The sequence below is a fragment of the Chelonia mydas genome, chromosome 12, assembly GCF_015237465.2.
Source record: "Chelonia mydas isolate rCheMyd1 chromosome 12, rCheMyd1.pri.v2, whole genome shotgun sequence".
Taxonomy (NCBI): domain Eukaryota; kingdom Metazoa; phylum Chordata; order Testudines; family Cheloniidae; genus Chelonia; species Chelonia mydas.
In genome coordinates, this window is record NC_051252.2 from 17,004,737 (window position 1) to 17,022,745 (window position 18,009).

The 18,009-nt window shown below is 40.5% G+C and overlaps 1 long non-coding RNA gene across 2 annotated transcripts; it reads right to left on the bottom strand.

Moving 5' to 3' along the window:
• Nucleotides 1-2,153: 2,153 nt before the first annotated feature.
• Nucleotides 2,154-16,892, bottom strand: LOC122462587. Of its 2 annotated transcripts, none has more exons than XR_006285253.1 (3): nt 16,778-16,892; nt 5,671-5,782; nt 2,154-4,092 (listed from the first exon to the last, which is right to left on the bottom strand). It is a non-coding gene; the product is annotated as an uncharacterized LOC122462587 (long non-coding RNA). The 2 variants fall into 2 exon arrangements; XR_006285254.1 differs by lacking the exon at nt 16,778-16,892 and adding an exon at nt 11,841-12,015.
• Between the last annotated feature and the right edge of the window lie 1,117 nt (nt 16,893-18,009).

An 18,009-nucleotide genomic window follows, 5' to 3' on the forward strand; every position in this document is an offset into this window, starting at 1 on the left:
CTGAAAATGTGTGTTCATTGTGAATGACAGAAGATTCAGTTTGCATATGACCAGACAGGGTGAGATAAGTCTCTCTTCCCCTGCTGCCTGCCAGGAGTATGTGGATTACCCTTTGGTGACCTGTCTTAACTCACAGAACAACAAAGTTTTCAGTATGTATACATAACTCTTCACATATTTTTCATGCATACATCTGGCAATGATTATGCCGACCAGTGTGACACAGGCTTTCAGTAGAGCTCTTACATGACATTCTTTTGCTGAACCCAAAGGATCCCTGTGCTCTCTGGCAGTTGGCATCCAGAAGTCCTTGGGTCACCATCCTGTCTTATTACATATTTTTAAAGCATTTTCCCTACTTTTGGGTGCTACTACATTGCTAATAATGAACCTAAAACTTGCACTTATCCTTTATTTCTGAATTACCGTTTGGAAAATATCAATAATTAAACACAGGGAAACCTATTTGTATTTTAAATGGGTTATTTATGAAGGGCAAAATCCTGCTCTGCACCTCACATGAGCATTCATTTGGGGAAGGGGAAGATGGCATCACAAATATTTTCTCCCTAATGCTCACACATAGGGAGAAGGCAAGGGATAGACCTAGCACTAGGCCTAGAACCCAGCTGACATGAATCTAAAGGGGCATGCCAGCTGGAATGAGGGCATAATCAGGCCCCTAGCTCCCCCATGCACATATTGTCATCTGGCACTGGAGGAAGCACACACTGCTCCTTTTTGGAACATGAGTAGGTATGCTGCTGAATTTGCTGCCCTCCAGCCCCATGAGTCTTCCTACCTCATAAACCAGAATTGTTCTAGCAGACTCTGGTGCAGTTAGGAACCTCTTAGCCCACCCATGCCTTTAAAAGGCAGCACCCAGCCTATTGTTATTTTATATAGCATCACAGATGTACATTATAATTCCCATTGGGGGAATTAGATATTTAAAGGATAGATCATTTCAGGGCATTACTAGCAGCAGTTGCCAAAAAGAGTAGCGTGCATTAAGGCCAACATTATTAAACCTAACTCATCAAGAGATAAGGCCTAAAACCATACTTAAACACCAAAATAAGTGACCAGTGGGAGCTCTGGATGCTCAGCACCACTGTAAAGATCAAGGCATAAATTTAGGAGGAGCAAACAGGAAGAGCAACAAAGACTCTGGAACATAGTGAAACATTTCACATTCCAAGACATGTCATGGAGACTCTAACCAACAGGGGATGCAACCTACTGCAAGGCATCTTTTAGAGCTTCAGGCTGTGTCATATAGGTGAGCAGTCAGAGGATGTGAAGTGGAGCTTCTACAAGAAGGGTCTGTGGCATCAGGCAATGAAGCTTAGGAACTCCCACAGTTAAAATAAAATCTGAGTTGGAATGGATTACTGTGACCATCTGAAATGGTTCTGGGCTCCATCCCTGCATCTTCAGATTGAATTTATGATCCTGTGCATTATAAACCGGCCTTTTAAATAAGTTATGGAAAGGTATGCAACTGTGCAGAGCCTTTATGCTGTAACTGTACATCTGTCACATTCTATGGCATTTAAGGCTCATTAAATTTTGAATCACGTGTCATCTGCCCTTGGCTTAAAATGGTTCTGAATGTGCCTTTTGGCTCCAAACTTTCACTTTAGTGGAAACTGTTTCTATTTATTTCTCAGTTCCTTTATTCTGCTATCCATATCAGTTCTTTAGTCAGACTGTAGGTTCATGCACTATGGTCCTGATCCTGAAAGGGTTGAGTCCCCTTCCACTTACTTCTATGGGTGTTGAGGGTGCTTAGCATTTAACAGGATCTGGACCCTTATAAACACTTAGTAATTATGATCCCTGTGGCGTAAGTTTTTTTTAAAAGGTAAACATTTGACCGGTACAGTTGGGCACATTATTCGGACTAAGGACTAAGTACCATATCCTAATGCAGATAGAATTTTGACTTTAATGGCGGTTTTCACTGCGTAAGGATCTGGCCCTACATTGTGGATTTTCCAGCAGAACTGCTCTTTCTGCCTGTTTGTAAACACTTACTGACATGGCATGATCGGATACGTCTTGAGCAGCTGTAAGCAACTTTACGTTTCTTGTCATAAACCATGAGATTCACCACAAAAAGCAGCGCCACATCCCAAAGATATTTCCTTTTAATTTAAAGCAACTATTTGAAATGAATAAAACATGATCAAATTTCAGACATTTTTACTAAAATCAAGAAACATCACATCGCCACTTTATCATTTCACTAAATGCTTTAAGTTATTGGGGGGTGGGGGGGAGAAAGCCTTATTCCAGGTTGGCAGTACAGATTTTGTGACAAATTTCTTCCCTGCCCTAAAGACATTATGACTCAAAAGGTATAATCCTTCATAAAATGAAGCATCTTTTTCTCTCATAATAATTGTTAAGTTTTTCCTCAATGCTTAGATGCCTCTAGCTTATTTTGTAATGATATCACACCTGTGAAACATTAAATCTGTGCTGTAACTGTAGCAGATAGTGTAAGAAATGTCAGCTCTCATTAGCCTGCATATAAATCTGCCTTTGTGATAAGCAGGATAAAAGATAGACAAGTGAAACACCAGGAACCCAGAGCATATGTTGTTCATGCAAAAAGGACATTCACCAATGTGCATCTTCTCATTATTTCCAAACTAGGGGAATGGAAAGAAAGAAAGAAATTATCAAATTGTAGGAGGTTCTCATAATTGTTCGCTGACACAGCTGAACAGTCATAAAATATCATAAAGAGTAAATGAGTTGATAATGTAAAGCAGTAATTAGGATTTGGTGCAGGCTTATGCTATTTACATATTTTAATGCTTTGGTATTAACATGTCAACTTTAATAGTATGTAAATGAATTCCCTTGTGTGAGATTTATCCTGCTAGGCACTAGACATATATCCATTCACTGCAATTGTAAATTTTCTTTCCTTCTCTATATTTTTAGTGTGTTTTTTTCAGACTCTCATACATGTTTTCTCTGCCATCTGTCTAGATTCAACTAAAGAAGTATATAACTCTAATGGATACACCAGCAGTAGCCCCCAGCTCCACATATCACTGAGCTATAAACAATACACGCAAAAAAAATATCCTCTGTGTCTAGATGTAAGGTTAAATAAAATAAAGTTAAACAGCCAACCACTATTTCTGCCAATTTCTGGATACCACTGATGCTTGCTAACAGCCTGACCAGACATGTCTAAACTGTGGAACACGATACCACATCATTAGAGTGATGCTTCAGAAGAGCCATGTCACGTCCCAAAGGTGTTTTCAGGGGTGCAGAACACACAGTAAAACAACTTTATTTCACTGTTTTCCACCCTGCTTTATTCCTGATCCACCCTCCCTTGATATTGATTATGTATCTGGAAAGTTTGCATCCTTCAAAATTCAAACACTATTTCATTAGAAACATCCAATTTGTGGGCATTGATAAAAATAAAAGATACAGTTGAACATCAGTTACTACCTAACTCTGCACAGCAGTTCAGTGATGGGTGTACAGCAGAACCCAGCAAAATACAGTTATGGTTGCCTGGCAACCAACAGGAACCAGATCAGAACACCACAAAGGTGCAAATGAATAAATGGAAGTGACAGGGATAAGTGAAAGAGTCAGGTGAGAGAGACCAAATTCAGTGCTAGAATGACTGGCCAGATACTTTTACCAAACGGGAAATTAAACAGTGGGCTAAAGTCAGCCCACAGGTAAACTGGGCTGCAGGGGATGTAACTGAGAACTGGCTTTGAGCCAAGGGATTACATGCCAAACTCAAATGAAATAGAAGGTGAAGTGGGCAAGCAAGCTGTTTTGGTGTAAATATGGATTAAAATGCGGTACTATACTGTACTGTATGTGCTCGTCCCAAAGAATAGCTCCGTAGACATAGTGAAACTATGACTCAACTGTTAGTGATCTCCCAGAGTATTCCAGGCTTACACGTCATTGTTAATCAGTTGGAAACCAAGCATTCACACACATTGAATTTGAATGGTCATTGCTCAATCTTTCCATGTAATCCCATTAAGAAAGGCCCGAGTGGAGACACTGAGAGTTTCTCTTCTTTGCTTTCCACTGAAAAAGAATTTAAGTAATTTCTTTATTTGCAAGACTCTTTTGTTATGACCAGGGCCGTCCCTAGAGGTGTGCGGGGCCTGGGACATAGGTGCCAAGTTTCTAATCTGCCTGGCGGGTGCTCCCCCTAGCTCCGCCCAGGCCTGCCCCAACTCCACTCCTTCCCCCAAGGCCCTACTCCCGCCCTGCTCCTTCCCGCCCCACCACTTGCTCCCCCTGTCCTGCCTCTTCCCCGCCCAGTTCTGCCCCCTCCCCTGAGCGCACTGTGCCCTCGCCAGACATGCCAAACCTGTGAAAAAAAAAAACAGAAATTGGTCTCTTTTTTTTTTTGGCTTAATTGGCTTGTGAGTTGCTTGTTGGCTAGTTTTTGGCTTGTAGCTTCTTTTTTTTTTTTTATCAGCTCCCGGCAAGCAGGGGCAAGGGAGGGAGAGAGTCAGGGATGCACAGCAGGCCCACTACAGTCCCAGACTGCACACCGGGGGGAATCTAGTCATATAGAGTGTTGGGGTTCTTGGGGATTAGCTTGTTTAGGCCTTGTTTTGAAATGGGATTAGTTTGATTTTTGGTTTATTGTGAAAGTCTGGGTGTTTATTTACCACATGAAAGTTGGCAACTGTGGCCCTCACTCCTCTCCCCTCCCTCCCCAGTCCCTCCTGACGCCGCGGGTGAAACATCTGATACGCGGCAGGCGCTGAGAGGGAGGAGGAGACGCTGATCGGTGGGGCCCACCAGAAGGCAGGAGGCACTGGGGAAAGGGAGAGGTTCTGTAGGGGGGCTCCTCCTCGCCCCCTACCCCTGCCACCACCCCGTTCACCTCCCCACCCTGCTTGCCTCACCTCCCCACCCACCTCCTGCAGGGCCCCCCAAAGCGTGCGGCCTGGGACAGTCGCCCCGATTCGCCGTACCCTAGGGACAGCTCTGCTTATGACCCACAGCCAGCTTGAGGTATTAGATATTTGACACATAAGCAGACTTAGTATTGAAAAAAATGTCCATGTTAAGTGGGCAGCACCACATTATTTTCCAATTATAGCAACTGGAATTACCACCACTGTATTTTAAAATGACCACATAACAGGATCAGAGTAGCTACAGATGGAAAAAGACCGGATAGATCATCAAAGTCCATCCCCTTGTAAAGTCTCTTGGAGAGTCCTGGGAAAGGACATCTTAAAGTGATATTATGGTACGGATATATTTTATATATATGGGACAGATGCTCAGCTGGTGTAAATCAGAATAGCTCACGTGATTTCTGTAGAGCTACACTGACTTATATCAGCTACAGACAGGACTCTGTTTCCTAAAACATATGCTGAAGATCCAACTAATATGAGCTTCCAGTACTTACTTTAATCCTTCCCATCACTAAGGAATACTTTAAAACAATGTGATCAAGCAGAGATTGATTAGCCAGAATTATGCTGACGTAATGTTAGGGCAGAAAGTTCCATGAGGTCATCTTCCTGAACAGATGGTTTAGAGATATTGGTTTTAACTGGCACATGGTTGAGTAAATAATGTTTAAGTTTTCTTTGTGTGCCTGGGGAGTGAACCAGATAGAGTTGAGTGAAATACCTGTGCCTCCTGCCCACATCATCTGCTGCTCCTAGGGTTTTCATTTCCTGCGCTGTTTGTGCTTTATCACACGGCTCACTGGTCAAGCAGTCTGTGCCCTTGGTTCAAGAAGCTTATATTGAAAGAGAGCGAGATATGCACTTAGTTTCAATTTGTAATTTATATATTATACATGGTTTGTTCCTTACAGGCAAAATCATAGTCAAGAATGAAATGGGTATATTGCTGATTTAGTTTTGCTCAGTCAGTACAGCAAATTTTATCTGTAATGATAAATGACCATCAAAGAACACAAATCTGCATGGTTCAGTTTAACAGATGATTCAGTTTCCCTTAGGACTAAATGGCTATTTAAACATATTCAGATTTGAATTCTAAACAGATTAGTTCTGTTGATTGTCAGTAAACTTTTTAAAAGCATAGTTAAAATGCCGAGTTCTTTAAACATGTGCATCTGCGAATTTGAAAGGACTGTCCTGGTCCTGCTCTGTTAGCTCTCTTTGTTCAGAATAAATTCAGAATAGCCACTAACATGAAGTCAAATTTTACAAAATATAACTTTTTTGAAGCACAGTTACAGTGATGGGATTTCTTCTTTATTTTCTTTTAAATCCTTGATTATTATGAAGACATGTGAGAGTGTTGTAAACAGAAGACCTTCCCTTCTTAGAATCTGCCTCTATTTGTCTGACTCCTTCAGTAATACCAGGCTAGTGTCTGTGATATCACATTTGCTTTCACAGTAGCAATCTGGGATGTTTTATTGTCATTTAATATTTTAAAGATTGATTGGTAAGAGAGTAGGCTGAGTTACTGGCAGTGAACAGCCCATATGAACCAATAAAATCCATTTCTACTCAAGACCCCCACAAACCACAATACGCAATATATTAAATACCAAAATAAATCACATGGATCAACATTATGATAAACTACTTCACTGAAAACTACTGAATAAATGTTAATCTTATACATTTTACAGTTAACTGTCTTGTCTGGTATTTTAATTATTTTTAAATGATCCAAAAATCTAGAGACCCATGCCTATAAATTATTACCCTTTGTGAACAATAGCAAAGTACATGTGTAAGTCATATGTGCATTCAATTCACTCTTGGTAAAAAGTTATTACTGCATTCCACTGAACTCTCTAACAACTGCTGAGTGCTAGCACAGAATGTGTATTTCTAACTTTTAAAATAATGTATTTATAATTTTCATATTTAAGTCATCACTAATACTCTACTGCTGTTAATAACAAAGATTACAAAAAGAAAATCATAAAGAGAAAAGCATCTAATAGATATTACAGTTTGTCTTGATAAAGTTCGCAAGTCACTTTCTACTCTACCCAAGAGAAAAAGAAAAAAATATCCAAGTCCAAGAAAAGAAAAAAAATATACAGTCTGGCTGAACAGACTGAGAGCAGACTGCTGAAGTTCCAATGGAAAGAAGATGCCAAGATGCCTATCATTATCAGATTAACTCCTATCCCCTTCTAGCCTCCGCAAGTGACTCCAGAACACTCCATGATGCTGCTGAAAGGACCCACATCTCACTAAAGAAAATGCACATGAAAATCTCAGTTTGCTTGTTTTTGCGCTTTTCACATGGTATGAACAACAAACAGTACATACAAACTTGAAGGTAAAAAAAATGACATGACAGAGGAACTTTGCACTGGCAGTCAACAAGAGACCAGTCAAATACGGCACAAGCTAGGCAGGATTTTATTGAGGAAAAAATTGTATGGGGGAACATTTAAAAAAAAAGTCATCTGTAATAGTGTCTTTGATGGGAGAATTGCAGGAATCTATTTAATGTTTATTAATGGAGTTGGCCAAATAGTTTCACTATTTGTGAAAGCAAACATAACATGAATCTAGGCTTTTTCAACACGAGAATAATGAATAGTATACTTCCAATACAAGTTTGTTAAGTTTAAGGAATTCACGAACAGTTTGATGAATACTGGGAATATATCCGAATATTCACAAATATGGCTACACAAATAGCAGCAAATTGAATCCAAGTAATTTATTCATAAGTTTACTTACAAATATGCTTTTTAATTATTTGATCAGCTCGATCAATAGAAGACGAGCAGGTTTGCTGTCCCTCCTGATACAAATAAAGGGAGAATGGAAGTAAAGGAGACTAATTTCCCATAAGTCTCTAATCCTACCCAGTGAGAGGCATCTTTATAAACAGGACAGAGTGGTTTGGGAGCCTGGGTAGCTTTTTTACTTGGTTGCTCAGCCAGGCACGAAAGTGTCTTCTACAATATGCTAAAAGATTCTGCACAAAAGACAATCATATAATCTGGGCAGCAAATAGCATTTCTAACTGGGTAAAAAAATAAAGCATCAATATTCCACTAGACTTTAATGATGGAGTAAGATAATATTCAGCATGAGTAAGAGTATCAGAATCTGGCCATGCATGAAATATGAAGTGTTCAAATGTATTCCACAAGAGCATGTAACTATCTGCACTATTCACAAAGCAAACTCCATATGGAACAAATGTTTGCTCAAACAACTCAAGAAAAAGTCAGGTGTAGGTTATGTTACAGGACTGGGTACCAGCAGATCTGGATTCTGTACCCAGTTCTGCAATAGACTTCCTATGTGAATTTGGGAAAGTCACTTAAATCTCTTGGTCTTGCAGCTGAAATGTGGATAACTAATTCTTTGTTACCTCACAGGAGTACCGTGAAGCCTAAGTCATTAATGTTTGTAAAAACACTGAAATCCTTATAAGGAAGGTGCTATAGTAGAAGCCAATTCTGGTTAATTATCCCATTCATTTCCAGTTTAACTTTTATTTCATCCATCAAGTGAGTGTTTCACTTTAGTTAGTTCACAGCTGTTACAGTCTGTCTAATTTCAACAAATTAACTTTTACTTAAAAGCATTAGTTTTCTTAATACAACTATATAAGGTCACATTTATAGTAGATTGTTCAAGTAAATTAGACAAATTGCACAAATGGATTTCTCAGCATAACAACACTTACCATCAAAGAAACCTGTATTAGAATTAATAATTCATTACTTATTGAAACAGACAGCATGACTGAGCCAACTTGTGTTTGGGTTATGCATCACAATGACAAAACAGAGAAATATCCTGCCTGTTACAAATATGCAGAGTAGATCGTGGTGATTTTATTAAAGAGCTTAAAAAATTATTGCTTATATTTTTATATGGACGAATGCAAGGAAAGCTGTGTACACAATTATGTGCCAAACTGCTCATGTAATTACTGCAACTGAACATTCAACGTGTGGGTTTGAGTGGTAGAATTTGTAAGCGTAGCATCTAAAAAGTGGCTGCAGAAATGGCATCTTAGGATCCCACTTTTGTCACTCAATAATGCCTATATCAATTTTGCTGAGGCTATACATAAAGAGCTGGTTTTATTTTCAATGGACAGCCCTGCAGGTAAAGTTTGGGATCTGAAGGCCAAGCTGTGCTGTTTCTGGGTTATGCATTATCAAAAAAGATTCTGCTGTTTGAATGTAGTTAGCATGGGCCAGAATAGCATCCAGCTCATTCTTCAATGGTGATATTGGCTCTGCTTAGCTAACATGAGTTCAAAGGAATAAAAACATATTTTTGTCACTGAATCAAGTAGATAAGATTCTGACTGCATACAGCGAGTAGTTCAACTGACACAGAAGGTGCCATTTTTACTTCATCACTATTTTGAGTATTACATAGAGAGTTTTCATACAAAGAGGAGAAAGAAGAAACTTTGCAGATTTTCCTATATAATTTATACTATATCTTGATTTAGGCCAATATTTTCAAATCTGGAGCCTGAAATTAGGGTTCTACATAAAAGAGGCATGATTTTAATAGATGAGCACTTGTAGCACGGGCTGATAGGAGATGCAGGTGCTCCACACCTCTAAAAATTAGTCCCTTTAATTTTAATGGCTGAATATGGAGTGAAGAACCAAAGTTTGGTTTTCACTGGGACCCCACTGGGCACATTCAGATTAAGGATACGTTGCCAGACACTGGGAGTACAGAAGTGACCCTGAGATTGTGCCCTGAGGATTTGTTCACTATGGTTCATGTCATAACTCTGACAAGAAACAGTGTCTTTGCTGCAGCTCTCAGATAAACTTCAGACTTTTTAAAAATAAAGATGTTTCACATAATGTTGATAGAAATAAATCATTTTCAGACTTTTTTTTATCTCTTCTATTGAACATAGGGTATCTTCCCACCTGAACATTCCCAGGCCTACTGAAAAGGAAGTATTGTACTTGTCTTGATGCCATAACTGCAGGGCTTGTTACTGAATATATAATACAAAGCTTCCCCTTGTGCCAGTCTTCCAGGGCTTGGTATTGGTGATAGCTTTACATGAGTGAAATGAGGCACATCTGAAATGGCTGTAGCCACTAACACTTAGACAACAGCCAATATGTTTTTTGGCATCTCAGCAGAAAGATTGCTGTTATTTTGGCTAGCTCCTGTCAGATAGATAATAAAGGGTGCTGTTGGGAGTCTCTATCCACTCCCAAACAACATCCTGTTTCATATAACAAGGACAAAGTCTCTGTGTAGCGGTAGAAACAATTTTAATGTTTTTCTAAGTAAACCCTGCCAAGTGCTAGATTAGCATTTTCACGTTCCCCTAACCACTGATGCATAACCTCAGTTTGGACAGCTGTTTGGAATTCCAGGCTGGATACCCAACACTCAGCAAACACATCTGATGCTCAGATGTGGTCTCTTGGCAGCTTGATCTCATGTCCATGTGTTCAGATGGCATTGTGCCCATTCATAAGTTAGTCAGACTGTTTCATTTGGATTAGTTGGCAAGTAATCATGAGTTTGGATGTGCAGCTAGCTACACCCCATACAAATGCCATCTCTGCTACTATAAGTCCCTCTTCGGAGAAAGCACTGCCATGTTTGGTGTTATACGTATCTTTATACTTGGTTTCACCCACTGACATGTATGTGGGGAAAAAAATTAGAGTGGAGGAAAGGCAGTTCATAACACAGTTAACTTAACACTTTAACTAAGAACTGGTCCCATGGCTGAAACAAAAACCCAGAACAGTACCTTGTGTTCTCATATAAGGAAGATTAAAAAAAAAAAAAATCTTTGCCTACAGAGGTTGTAGATGAGAAATACCCTGGAATGTGTGAAGCATAGGTGAAAAGTAACAGAGAATCTGAATCTTATTTCATATAATTATTGTACTATTTTAATTAAGCTATGATTAAGCACTGCAGTATTGTCCGAGTATTTTGGCAGTATAACAAATTATTATTGATATGATTTCAAAGTTTGTATGAAATTATTGGTATCATACACACTTTACACTCACCCCTGCCCCCAAATATCTCGTGACAGCAAATTTGAAATGTTAAATAACTTAACAAAATTCTTATAGGAAGCTAGCAGATTAAATAAATGAATGTCATATTATGGAGCAACAGTAGCTGCCAAAAGTCAAGATTACAAATGAGTTTTTCTAATAAACTTGACTTGTCCTGACACCTCCCTGAACACACCTCTAAAATCCACACACACAAAAAAAGTCATATTGAACTCTGAACTCATATTGGTAGGTTGGACCTGGGATCAAAAAAGTTTTTTGTTTGTTTGTTTTTTTACCAAATATGGAGAGGGGGACCTCCAGTTGTAAGCTGGGCCCCTGTGACAGGTCCAGCACCGCAGCGCCCTTTTGTGGCAGAGGTGGATGGGGTGTCAGGGCCCCACTACTCTTAAGTTCCCACGTCCGTCCCTTTCAGGGCGTCCCAATGGCCAGTTTCCCCATGCTCGCCCCTTGGTCAGGGTAGCGGGACCTAACAGACCAAGTCCATGTGTCGCGCCCCCATGTATCAGGGCAGCATGGCCCAGTGGCCAGAGTCCATACAACTCGCCCAGCGTATCAGGGCAGTGTGGCCCAACAGCCAGAGTCCATAGCCTTCCCCCTCTCAGGTGGGGAAGTGTATCCCAATGGCCGGAGTGGTAGGGGGACCCAGGCCCGCCCTCTCCACCTGGTCCCGACCCAGGGCTCTCCTATCGGCGGGGTTCTCCCTTGTGCTTAGCTTGGCGGGGATCCGCCTGCAACTTGCCGAGTGTCAGTGCAGCTTTAATGCTGCTTGTCTCTAAAGTTCCCCTGGGTCACTTCCTACCCTCAACGTAGTGTTCTCCACTCCAGGGGGGTGGGGGTCCTCCGGTCCACCCCCTCCTATCGAGACTTCTGTCTGGGACGCCGGGTGCATCCCAGCTTGGCTGGCCCCTGGATCCTGGAGTGTTGGCTGTCCCTCCTCAGGAGCTGGCGGTGTGCCTCCTTTTCCTCTGGTGGTCAGCCCAGACTGAGCAGCTTTGCAGGCTTTTATACCTAGTCTCCAGTTGGAGCATGCCCAGCAGGGCTTCCGGGGTGGGGCTTCCTCTGCCAGGAAGGAAGGGTTAACCCCTGCGGTACTAGTGCGGGGCCACTCTGCCCTGTCACAGCTTCTAAGAAGGTGAGTCCAATAGCGGGGGGGCATTACAGGGAAAGCAAACTTGGCTGTGCACCATATTTGTGCTCTGGATTCTGGCACTGGCTGGGTACTGAAGTAGTCCCCAACATAAGTCAGACTGGACCCAGGAGTGCTCTAATTTATATTCCTGTAATGGCTCCACAGATGCACCCCAGAATAGCTGGAGTGCACTGCACTCCAGCCATGTCCCCATCTGCTCCCAGTATTTTCCCCATCAGCCAAGCCCTTTTATAAGGCCTATTAACAGAGGCTTGAAAACTGCACACAAACAGGACATCACAAGACAATATGCTGCTCACTTATTTCTGAGATTGTGGTTACTCTTTATGTTGCAAAAATTATTTATTAATAGTTCTGCTCTCTACCTCCAGCACGCTGCTGTGCTTCACATTCCTTGCTATTCAGTAGATGAATGGACCATAGTGTGTTCACAGAATCACAGAAATGTAGGGTTGGAAGGAATATTGAGAAGTCATCAAATCCAGACCCCTGTGCTGAGGCAGGACCTAGTACACTTAAACCATTCCTGACAGGTGTTTTTGCAACCTGTTCTTAAAAACCTTCAGTGATGGGTTGGACTAGATGACCTCCTGAGGTCTCTTCCAACCCTAATCTTCTATGATTCTATGGGGATTCCACAACCTCCCTTGGAAGCCTATTCCAGAGCCTAACTATCCTTATAGTTAGAACGTTTTTCCTAACATCTAACCTAAATCTCTCTTGCTGCAGATTAAATCCATTACTTCTTGTCCTTCCTTCAGTGGACATTGAGAACAGTTGATCGTAATCCTCTTTATAACAGCCCTTAATGTAGTTGGAGCCTACTACCAAGTCCCCCCTCAGTCTTCTTTTCTCCTGACTAAACTTGCTCAGTTTTTTAAACCTTTCCTCATAGGTCAGGTTTTTCTAAACCTTTTCTCTCTCCTCTGGATTCTCTCCAGTTTGTTCACATCTTTCCTAAAGGATGGACACAATTCTCCATCTGAGTCCTCACCAATGCTGAGTAGAGTGGAACAATTACCTCCTGTGTCTCACATATGACACTCCAGTTATTACATCCCAGAATGATATTATTGCCACTGCATTACATTGTTGACTCAGATTTGATTTGTAATCCACTATAAACCCCCGACCTTTTCTGCAGTTCCCACACTTTACCAAAAACAATGCACCTAAAAGACTAACAGACTTATTCGGGCATAAGCTTTTGTGGGTAAAAAACCCACTTCTTCAGATGCATGGAGTGTCTGTTAGTCTTTAAGGTGCCACCAGACTCCTCATTGTTTTTGTGGATACAGACTAACATGGCTACCCCTCTGTTACTTTACACCCTACCAGTTTTTCCCCATTTTGTAGTTGTGCATTTGATTTTTCCTTCCTAAGTAAAAGTAGTTTGCATTTGTCTTTATTACATAATTTCACATTTTGCTTGGATGGTGCTCTTTTTTGAGGTTTGTGTTCATTGACATGACATCTTGCAGTTATTTAAATTGCCTTCCTTTTCCATTTAAAATTCGTTATTTGTGGGAGAATGTAGCATAAAGAGATGGATCTACAGAAACATCCATGGTCATTCTACTGTCTAATGGACTGGAGATCCACAGCCATGGCCAGAGAAAGCCCAGTGTCCAGACATGAGTTTCACCTTAGCACACATAATTCCACCATCTCTCATTAATGCAGCTGACATGGTCATACAGAGAAATCTCATCTACTCTTTCACCATTTCAGCGTAGTCTTGTCAACATAAAGTAGTTCCCTCCCAATACTTACTGTTCTTCCTAAGCAGACAGAATAGTGATTATTATGACACTTTGATATCTGTTTTTAAACATTTCTCTTTCATAAGCGTAAGTGGTTTCTTTGAGCATAAAATGATATATTTCTACTTAGCTACATTAGCCACATACAGAAGCAGCAACAAGATTAACTTGACTAACATACTATCCTTGCCGTTCAGTTTCCTATTTTGCTGTCATCTTTTGGGTCAAATGACAGGAAAGCCTTTAGTTCAATTTATTGTATATCCTTGTAATAAATCTTCCTGTGTTTGTTCATTGAAAAAAAAACTTTTCTTCTCCTGTACCCATCTGGATGTGTCTACCATGCACCACTCAAAAGTCCATACTCTTGAGGCATCAAAAGTCAGGTTATTTTTCAACTCTTGGCCAGTTGACACTACTAACAGGTTATGTACACTTCTTACTAGGAGACCACAACCTGCCTCTGCATTCAATGCTTTTACAAAGCCACGGGACTTGTCTACACTATGGTTTCTTCCCCCAACACTTGCTACCACAAGTTAGCTCCACCAGCATTAATAATAGTAAGAGTGCAGTGTTGGTCAGCTACTAGTGTTTTAACCTCTGTTATCTAGCCCTGCTCAGCATATAGCCAGAAGACACAGTCACTAGCAATTCTAGTGCACTGATTGTAGCAACAGTGGAAAAATTTAGGAAAGAAAGTTTGATTTTAAACACCTCCCTAAAGAGTGCAGGGTGATTTGGGCTGTGGCGTTTTCTCTTGATTGCCTCTTTGCAGTACTTTCTTTTGTTATTGATAGAACTAGACCTTTCCCCCCATTATTGGTGGAATTTGATTATTTTTACAAATATAGTAAGCCAAGAATAACATCTCTTGCATCAATATTGATTATGTGAAAAGTGCAGCTCTGGACACTGAAATGTAGAATATGACAATATGCTGGACAACAACAGACACATAATTTGGTGATTATGCCCCTTTATTTGACACATCCTCAGCTACTCTTTATCTAAAATTCCTCAGTGGTGTTTTTCTTTGGAAAAAGTACTTAAATATGACCTGCTATTCAGGTCATATTTAGTTTTGCTGTTAAGAGAGATGGCTCTAAAATTTCAGTTGCACATCCATTTAAAAGGTAGTTTCATTTAAAAATAGTATCCAACTAGTGGAAATGAAGGAATTTTTCTATAAACCTTACAGTTTAGGGAAAGGTGTGAAAGCCTTTCAATAGCAGTTGGGTTTGAACTGGGCAAATATACATGAGTATGCTGCACCCAAACTTTTTGCCATTGCCAGTAGAAAAAAAAAGAAAATGGAGGGAAATATAGCAGAGAAAGAGAAAAGATGGATGGTAGGGACAATTTTTTAATCAGCTCTCTTTCTTGTACCATTACTATTTTTCCCCTGTTCAGTCACTGATCTAAAATATTGTACTTTTCAAGGCAAAGTAATGTATAATGGTTTGCAACATAATATGGAACATCAGTGCTGCAGCTCAGGGTCAAACTCATTTAGCTAGGAACAGGATCTGAATGTGAACAGTGTCTATAACTAAACTTACTGACCCTCCGAGCTGCACATGACAATCTTCAAAAGTTTGAGAGCTGGGGTGCACCCACCAGGACTTGGGGCTTCTGCCCTGCAGGCGGCACCTGCTGGGACTTGGGACTTCAGCCCCACTCTTGCTGAGCTCTGGTAGGTGTGCCCCATGGGGCTGAAGTCCTGAGACCCACCTCCCCACTGGCAGAAGCCCCTTACCCCACCACCCCTATGCAAGGCAAAGGTCTTGAGTTCTCCCCTGCCCCACAAGTCTGGTAGGCAGAGAAGGGCGGGGGTGTGGTGGGCTCCCCAAGCCACACTAACTGTAAAAGAACTGCATGCAGCTCGCAAGCCACAGTTTGGCCACCCCTGGTCTATAACACTGTTCCTTGAACTGTCATGAAAGCTTCCCAGGTCTTAAAAGGGAAGGGAAGTCTCTAGTGCCAGGAAGAGCAGAAGGCGAGGTTTGGGGGGATTATTTTTTAGATTTCACTTCAGGGATTACTGGACTGATCAGTGAGAGTGGCTTGCAGAAAATTACGCAGTTGCTGAGGCACCTGAATTTGCTTCGCTTTACCTTTCTCAGCAATGAGTGGTATGATGTGAAAATTGTCCTGAAGCGACATAATATAAAGTATTAAGGGAAATGTTTTAAATTGAGCTAATTAACTCCATGGGACCCTGCATTTTCCCACTGAAAGTGCTTTCAGTCCAGAACCCTCCATCACAGATCTCATAGAAAATGAAATGTGGTATAATTTAGAAAAAAAGAAAGCTAATCTAAAGGCCCCATAGTGAGAGACAAGTAAAGAAAATTATAAGTTTCATTTTCTTGTTGTTGTGACTGAGATTAGGAGAAAATAAATCTCCCCAACTCCTTTAAATGAAGAACTTCCAGTAAAGAACCGCAGTCCTGTAACCCCTTTTCTGCCTTATGGATGTCTGAAGCTTGATCAAAAAGGTGACATTGGCTGGCCCCATATTCCTACATCTTTGTATTCCATGAAAAAAAAATCAACAGAATTTCAAACAGCCATGTGGTCCCAAGCACCGGTAATGCACAAGGGTTTAAAACAGGAACTGGGATAAACGTTGAACCTAGGCAAACTTGCTCTGACTTCTAAAATGTAAATCATCCACAAGGATCAGAAAAAGAATAGATCCTTTCAAAAAACAAAGGGACATCAATTTAAAAGAATAAAAACAGGACAAGAGGGTTCTGATCCTTTATTTGGAATTTCTGGTCCATTATCAAAACTAAAACTAAGAAAATTATCTCTTACCATTATCTTCAAAAGTGTCCCAGGATGGGCATATTTCCTCTGCTCCTGGCAGTTAACTATCACAACTCATTTTTGCAGCAAGTGATGTATTGGCCAGATCTTGGAGGAGAAATATAGCCCCTGTGGAAATGGAATGGATCAGGAAATTAGGGTTCATATTTGTCATGGACAAATTCATATTGTCATCCTAGGACAAATACCAGCCCTCTATTAGGATATGGTCCTCATTCTTTAAGCATTTCAATCAACACTTTGTTAATGGTGGGCTTCAAGCAGAATTAATATAATTTATATTTGAGTAATATAGTGTTTCATAAAATGATCTCAGATACACTCCACATTAGAGTCTGATTCAGCAAGCTGCTGAGTACTCTCAGCTCCTACTGACCTCAGCGGGAATTGAGTATGCTCAGCACCTCTTAGGTGCTCCACAACACTGGAGCCCTTACTGGGTAAGGGTATGAAAACATTGAAATCATATGGGCTGTAAACGTTTTATCCCACTGAAAGCAGTTATTTACTCAAATAGACCTACTGAAGTCACTGGGTTTGCTCATGTATATAGCTACTCATTTAAAGGGAGTAACAGGTTCACAATTCAGCCCTACATGAGTACATCTATTCTTTTCCTTCATCTTCCACTGATTAAGCAAATATAATAAATATACATAATACTAAACATAATACAAATATTTTGGTTCTCTTTTCTTCTGTTTCATGGATTAATTATCTTTTCTCTTTAGTTTATTCTTTCAGGTTCTTCCCTGGTTATTATTTCAAGTTGCCTTACTGTGGACATGAAAATAAAAATGCATGTGATGAGCCTCTTGAGAGAAAATTGGCCAATGTTACACTATACAGAGAATTAGAGTTTCACTTCTCCAACACTGAACTCTAATAATACTGATCTTGGTGGGAGTGGTCTGATTACTACAATATATTGACTGTATTTGTGTCTCCCTCATGCTCGCTGTAACTTTCTGTGGGATGTCGGTTTAAAAATAAGACAACTAAACTTAACACACAGTAACTTCGTTTTGGACAGAAAATAAGTCCAAGGATTCCACTGTGATACTTACTCACATTGGGTGAAATTCTGGTCCCACTGAAGTCAATGGAATACTCCCATTGATATCAATGGGGTAGGATTTCACCCAGTGAGTGGTACCTTACTTCGTAAGTGGCTTCATTAACTTCAGTGGAATTATTTAGGATTAAGATACAATTCCACA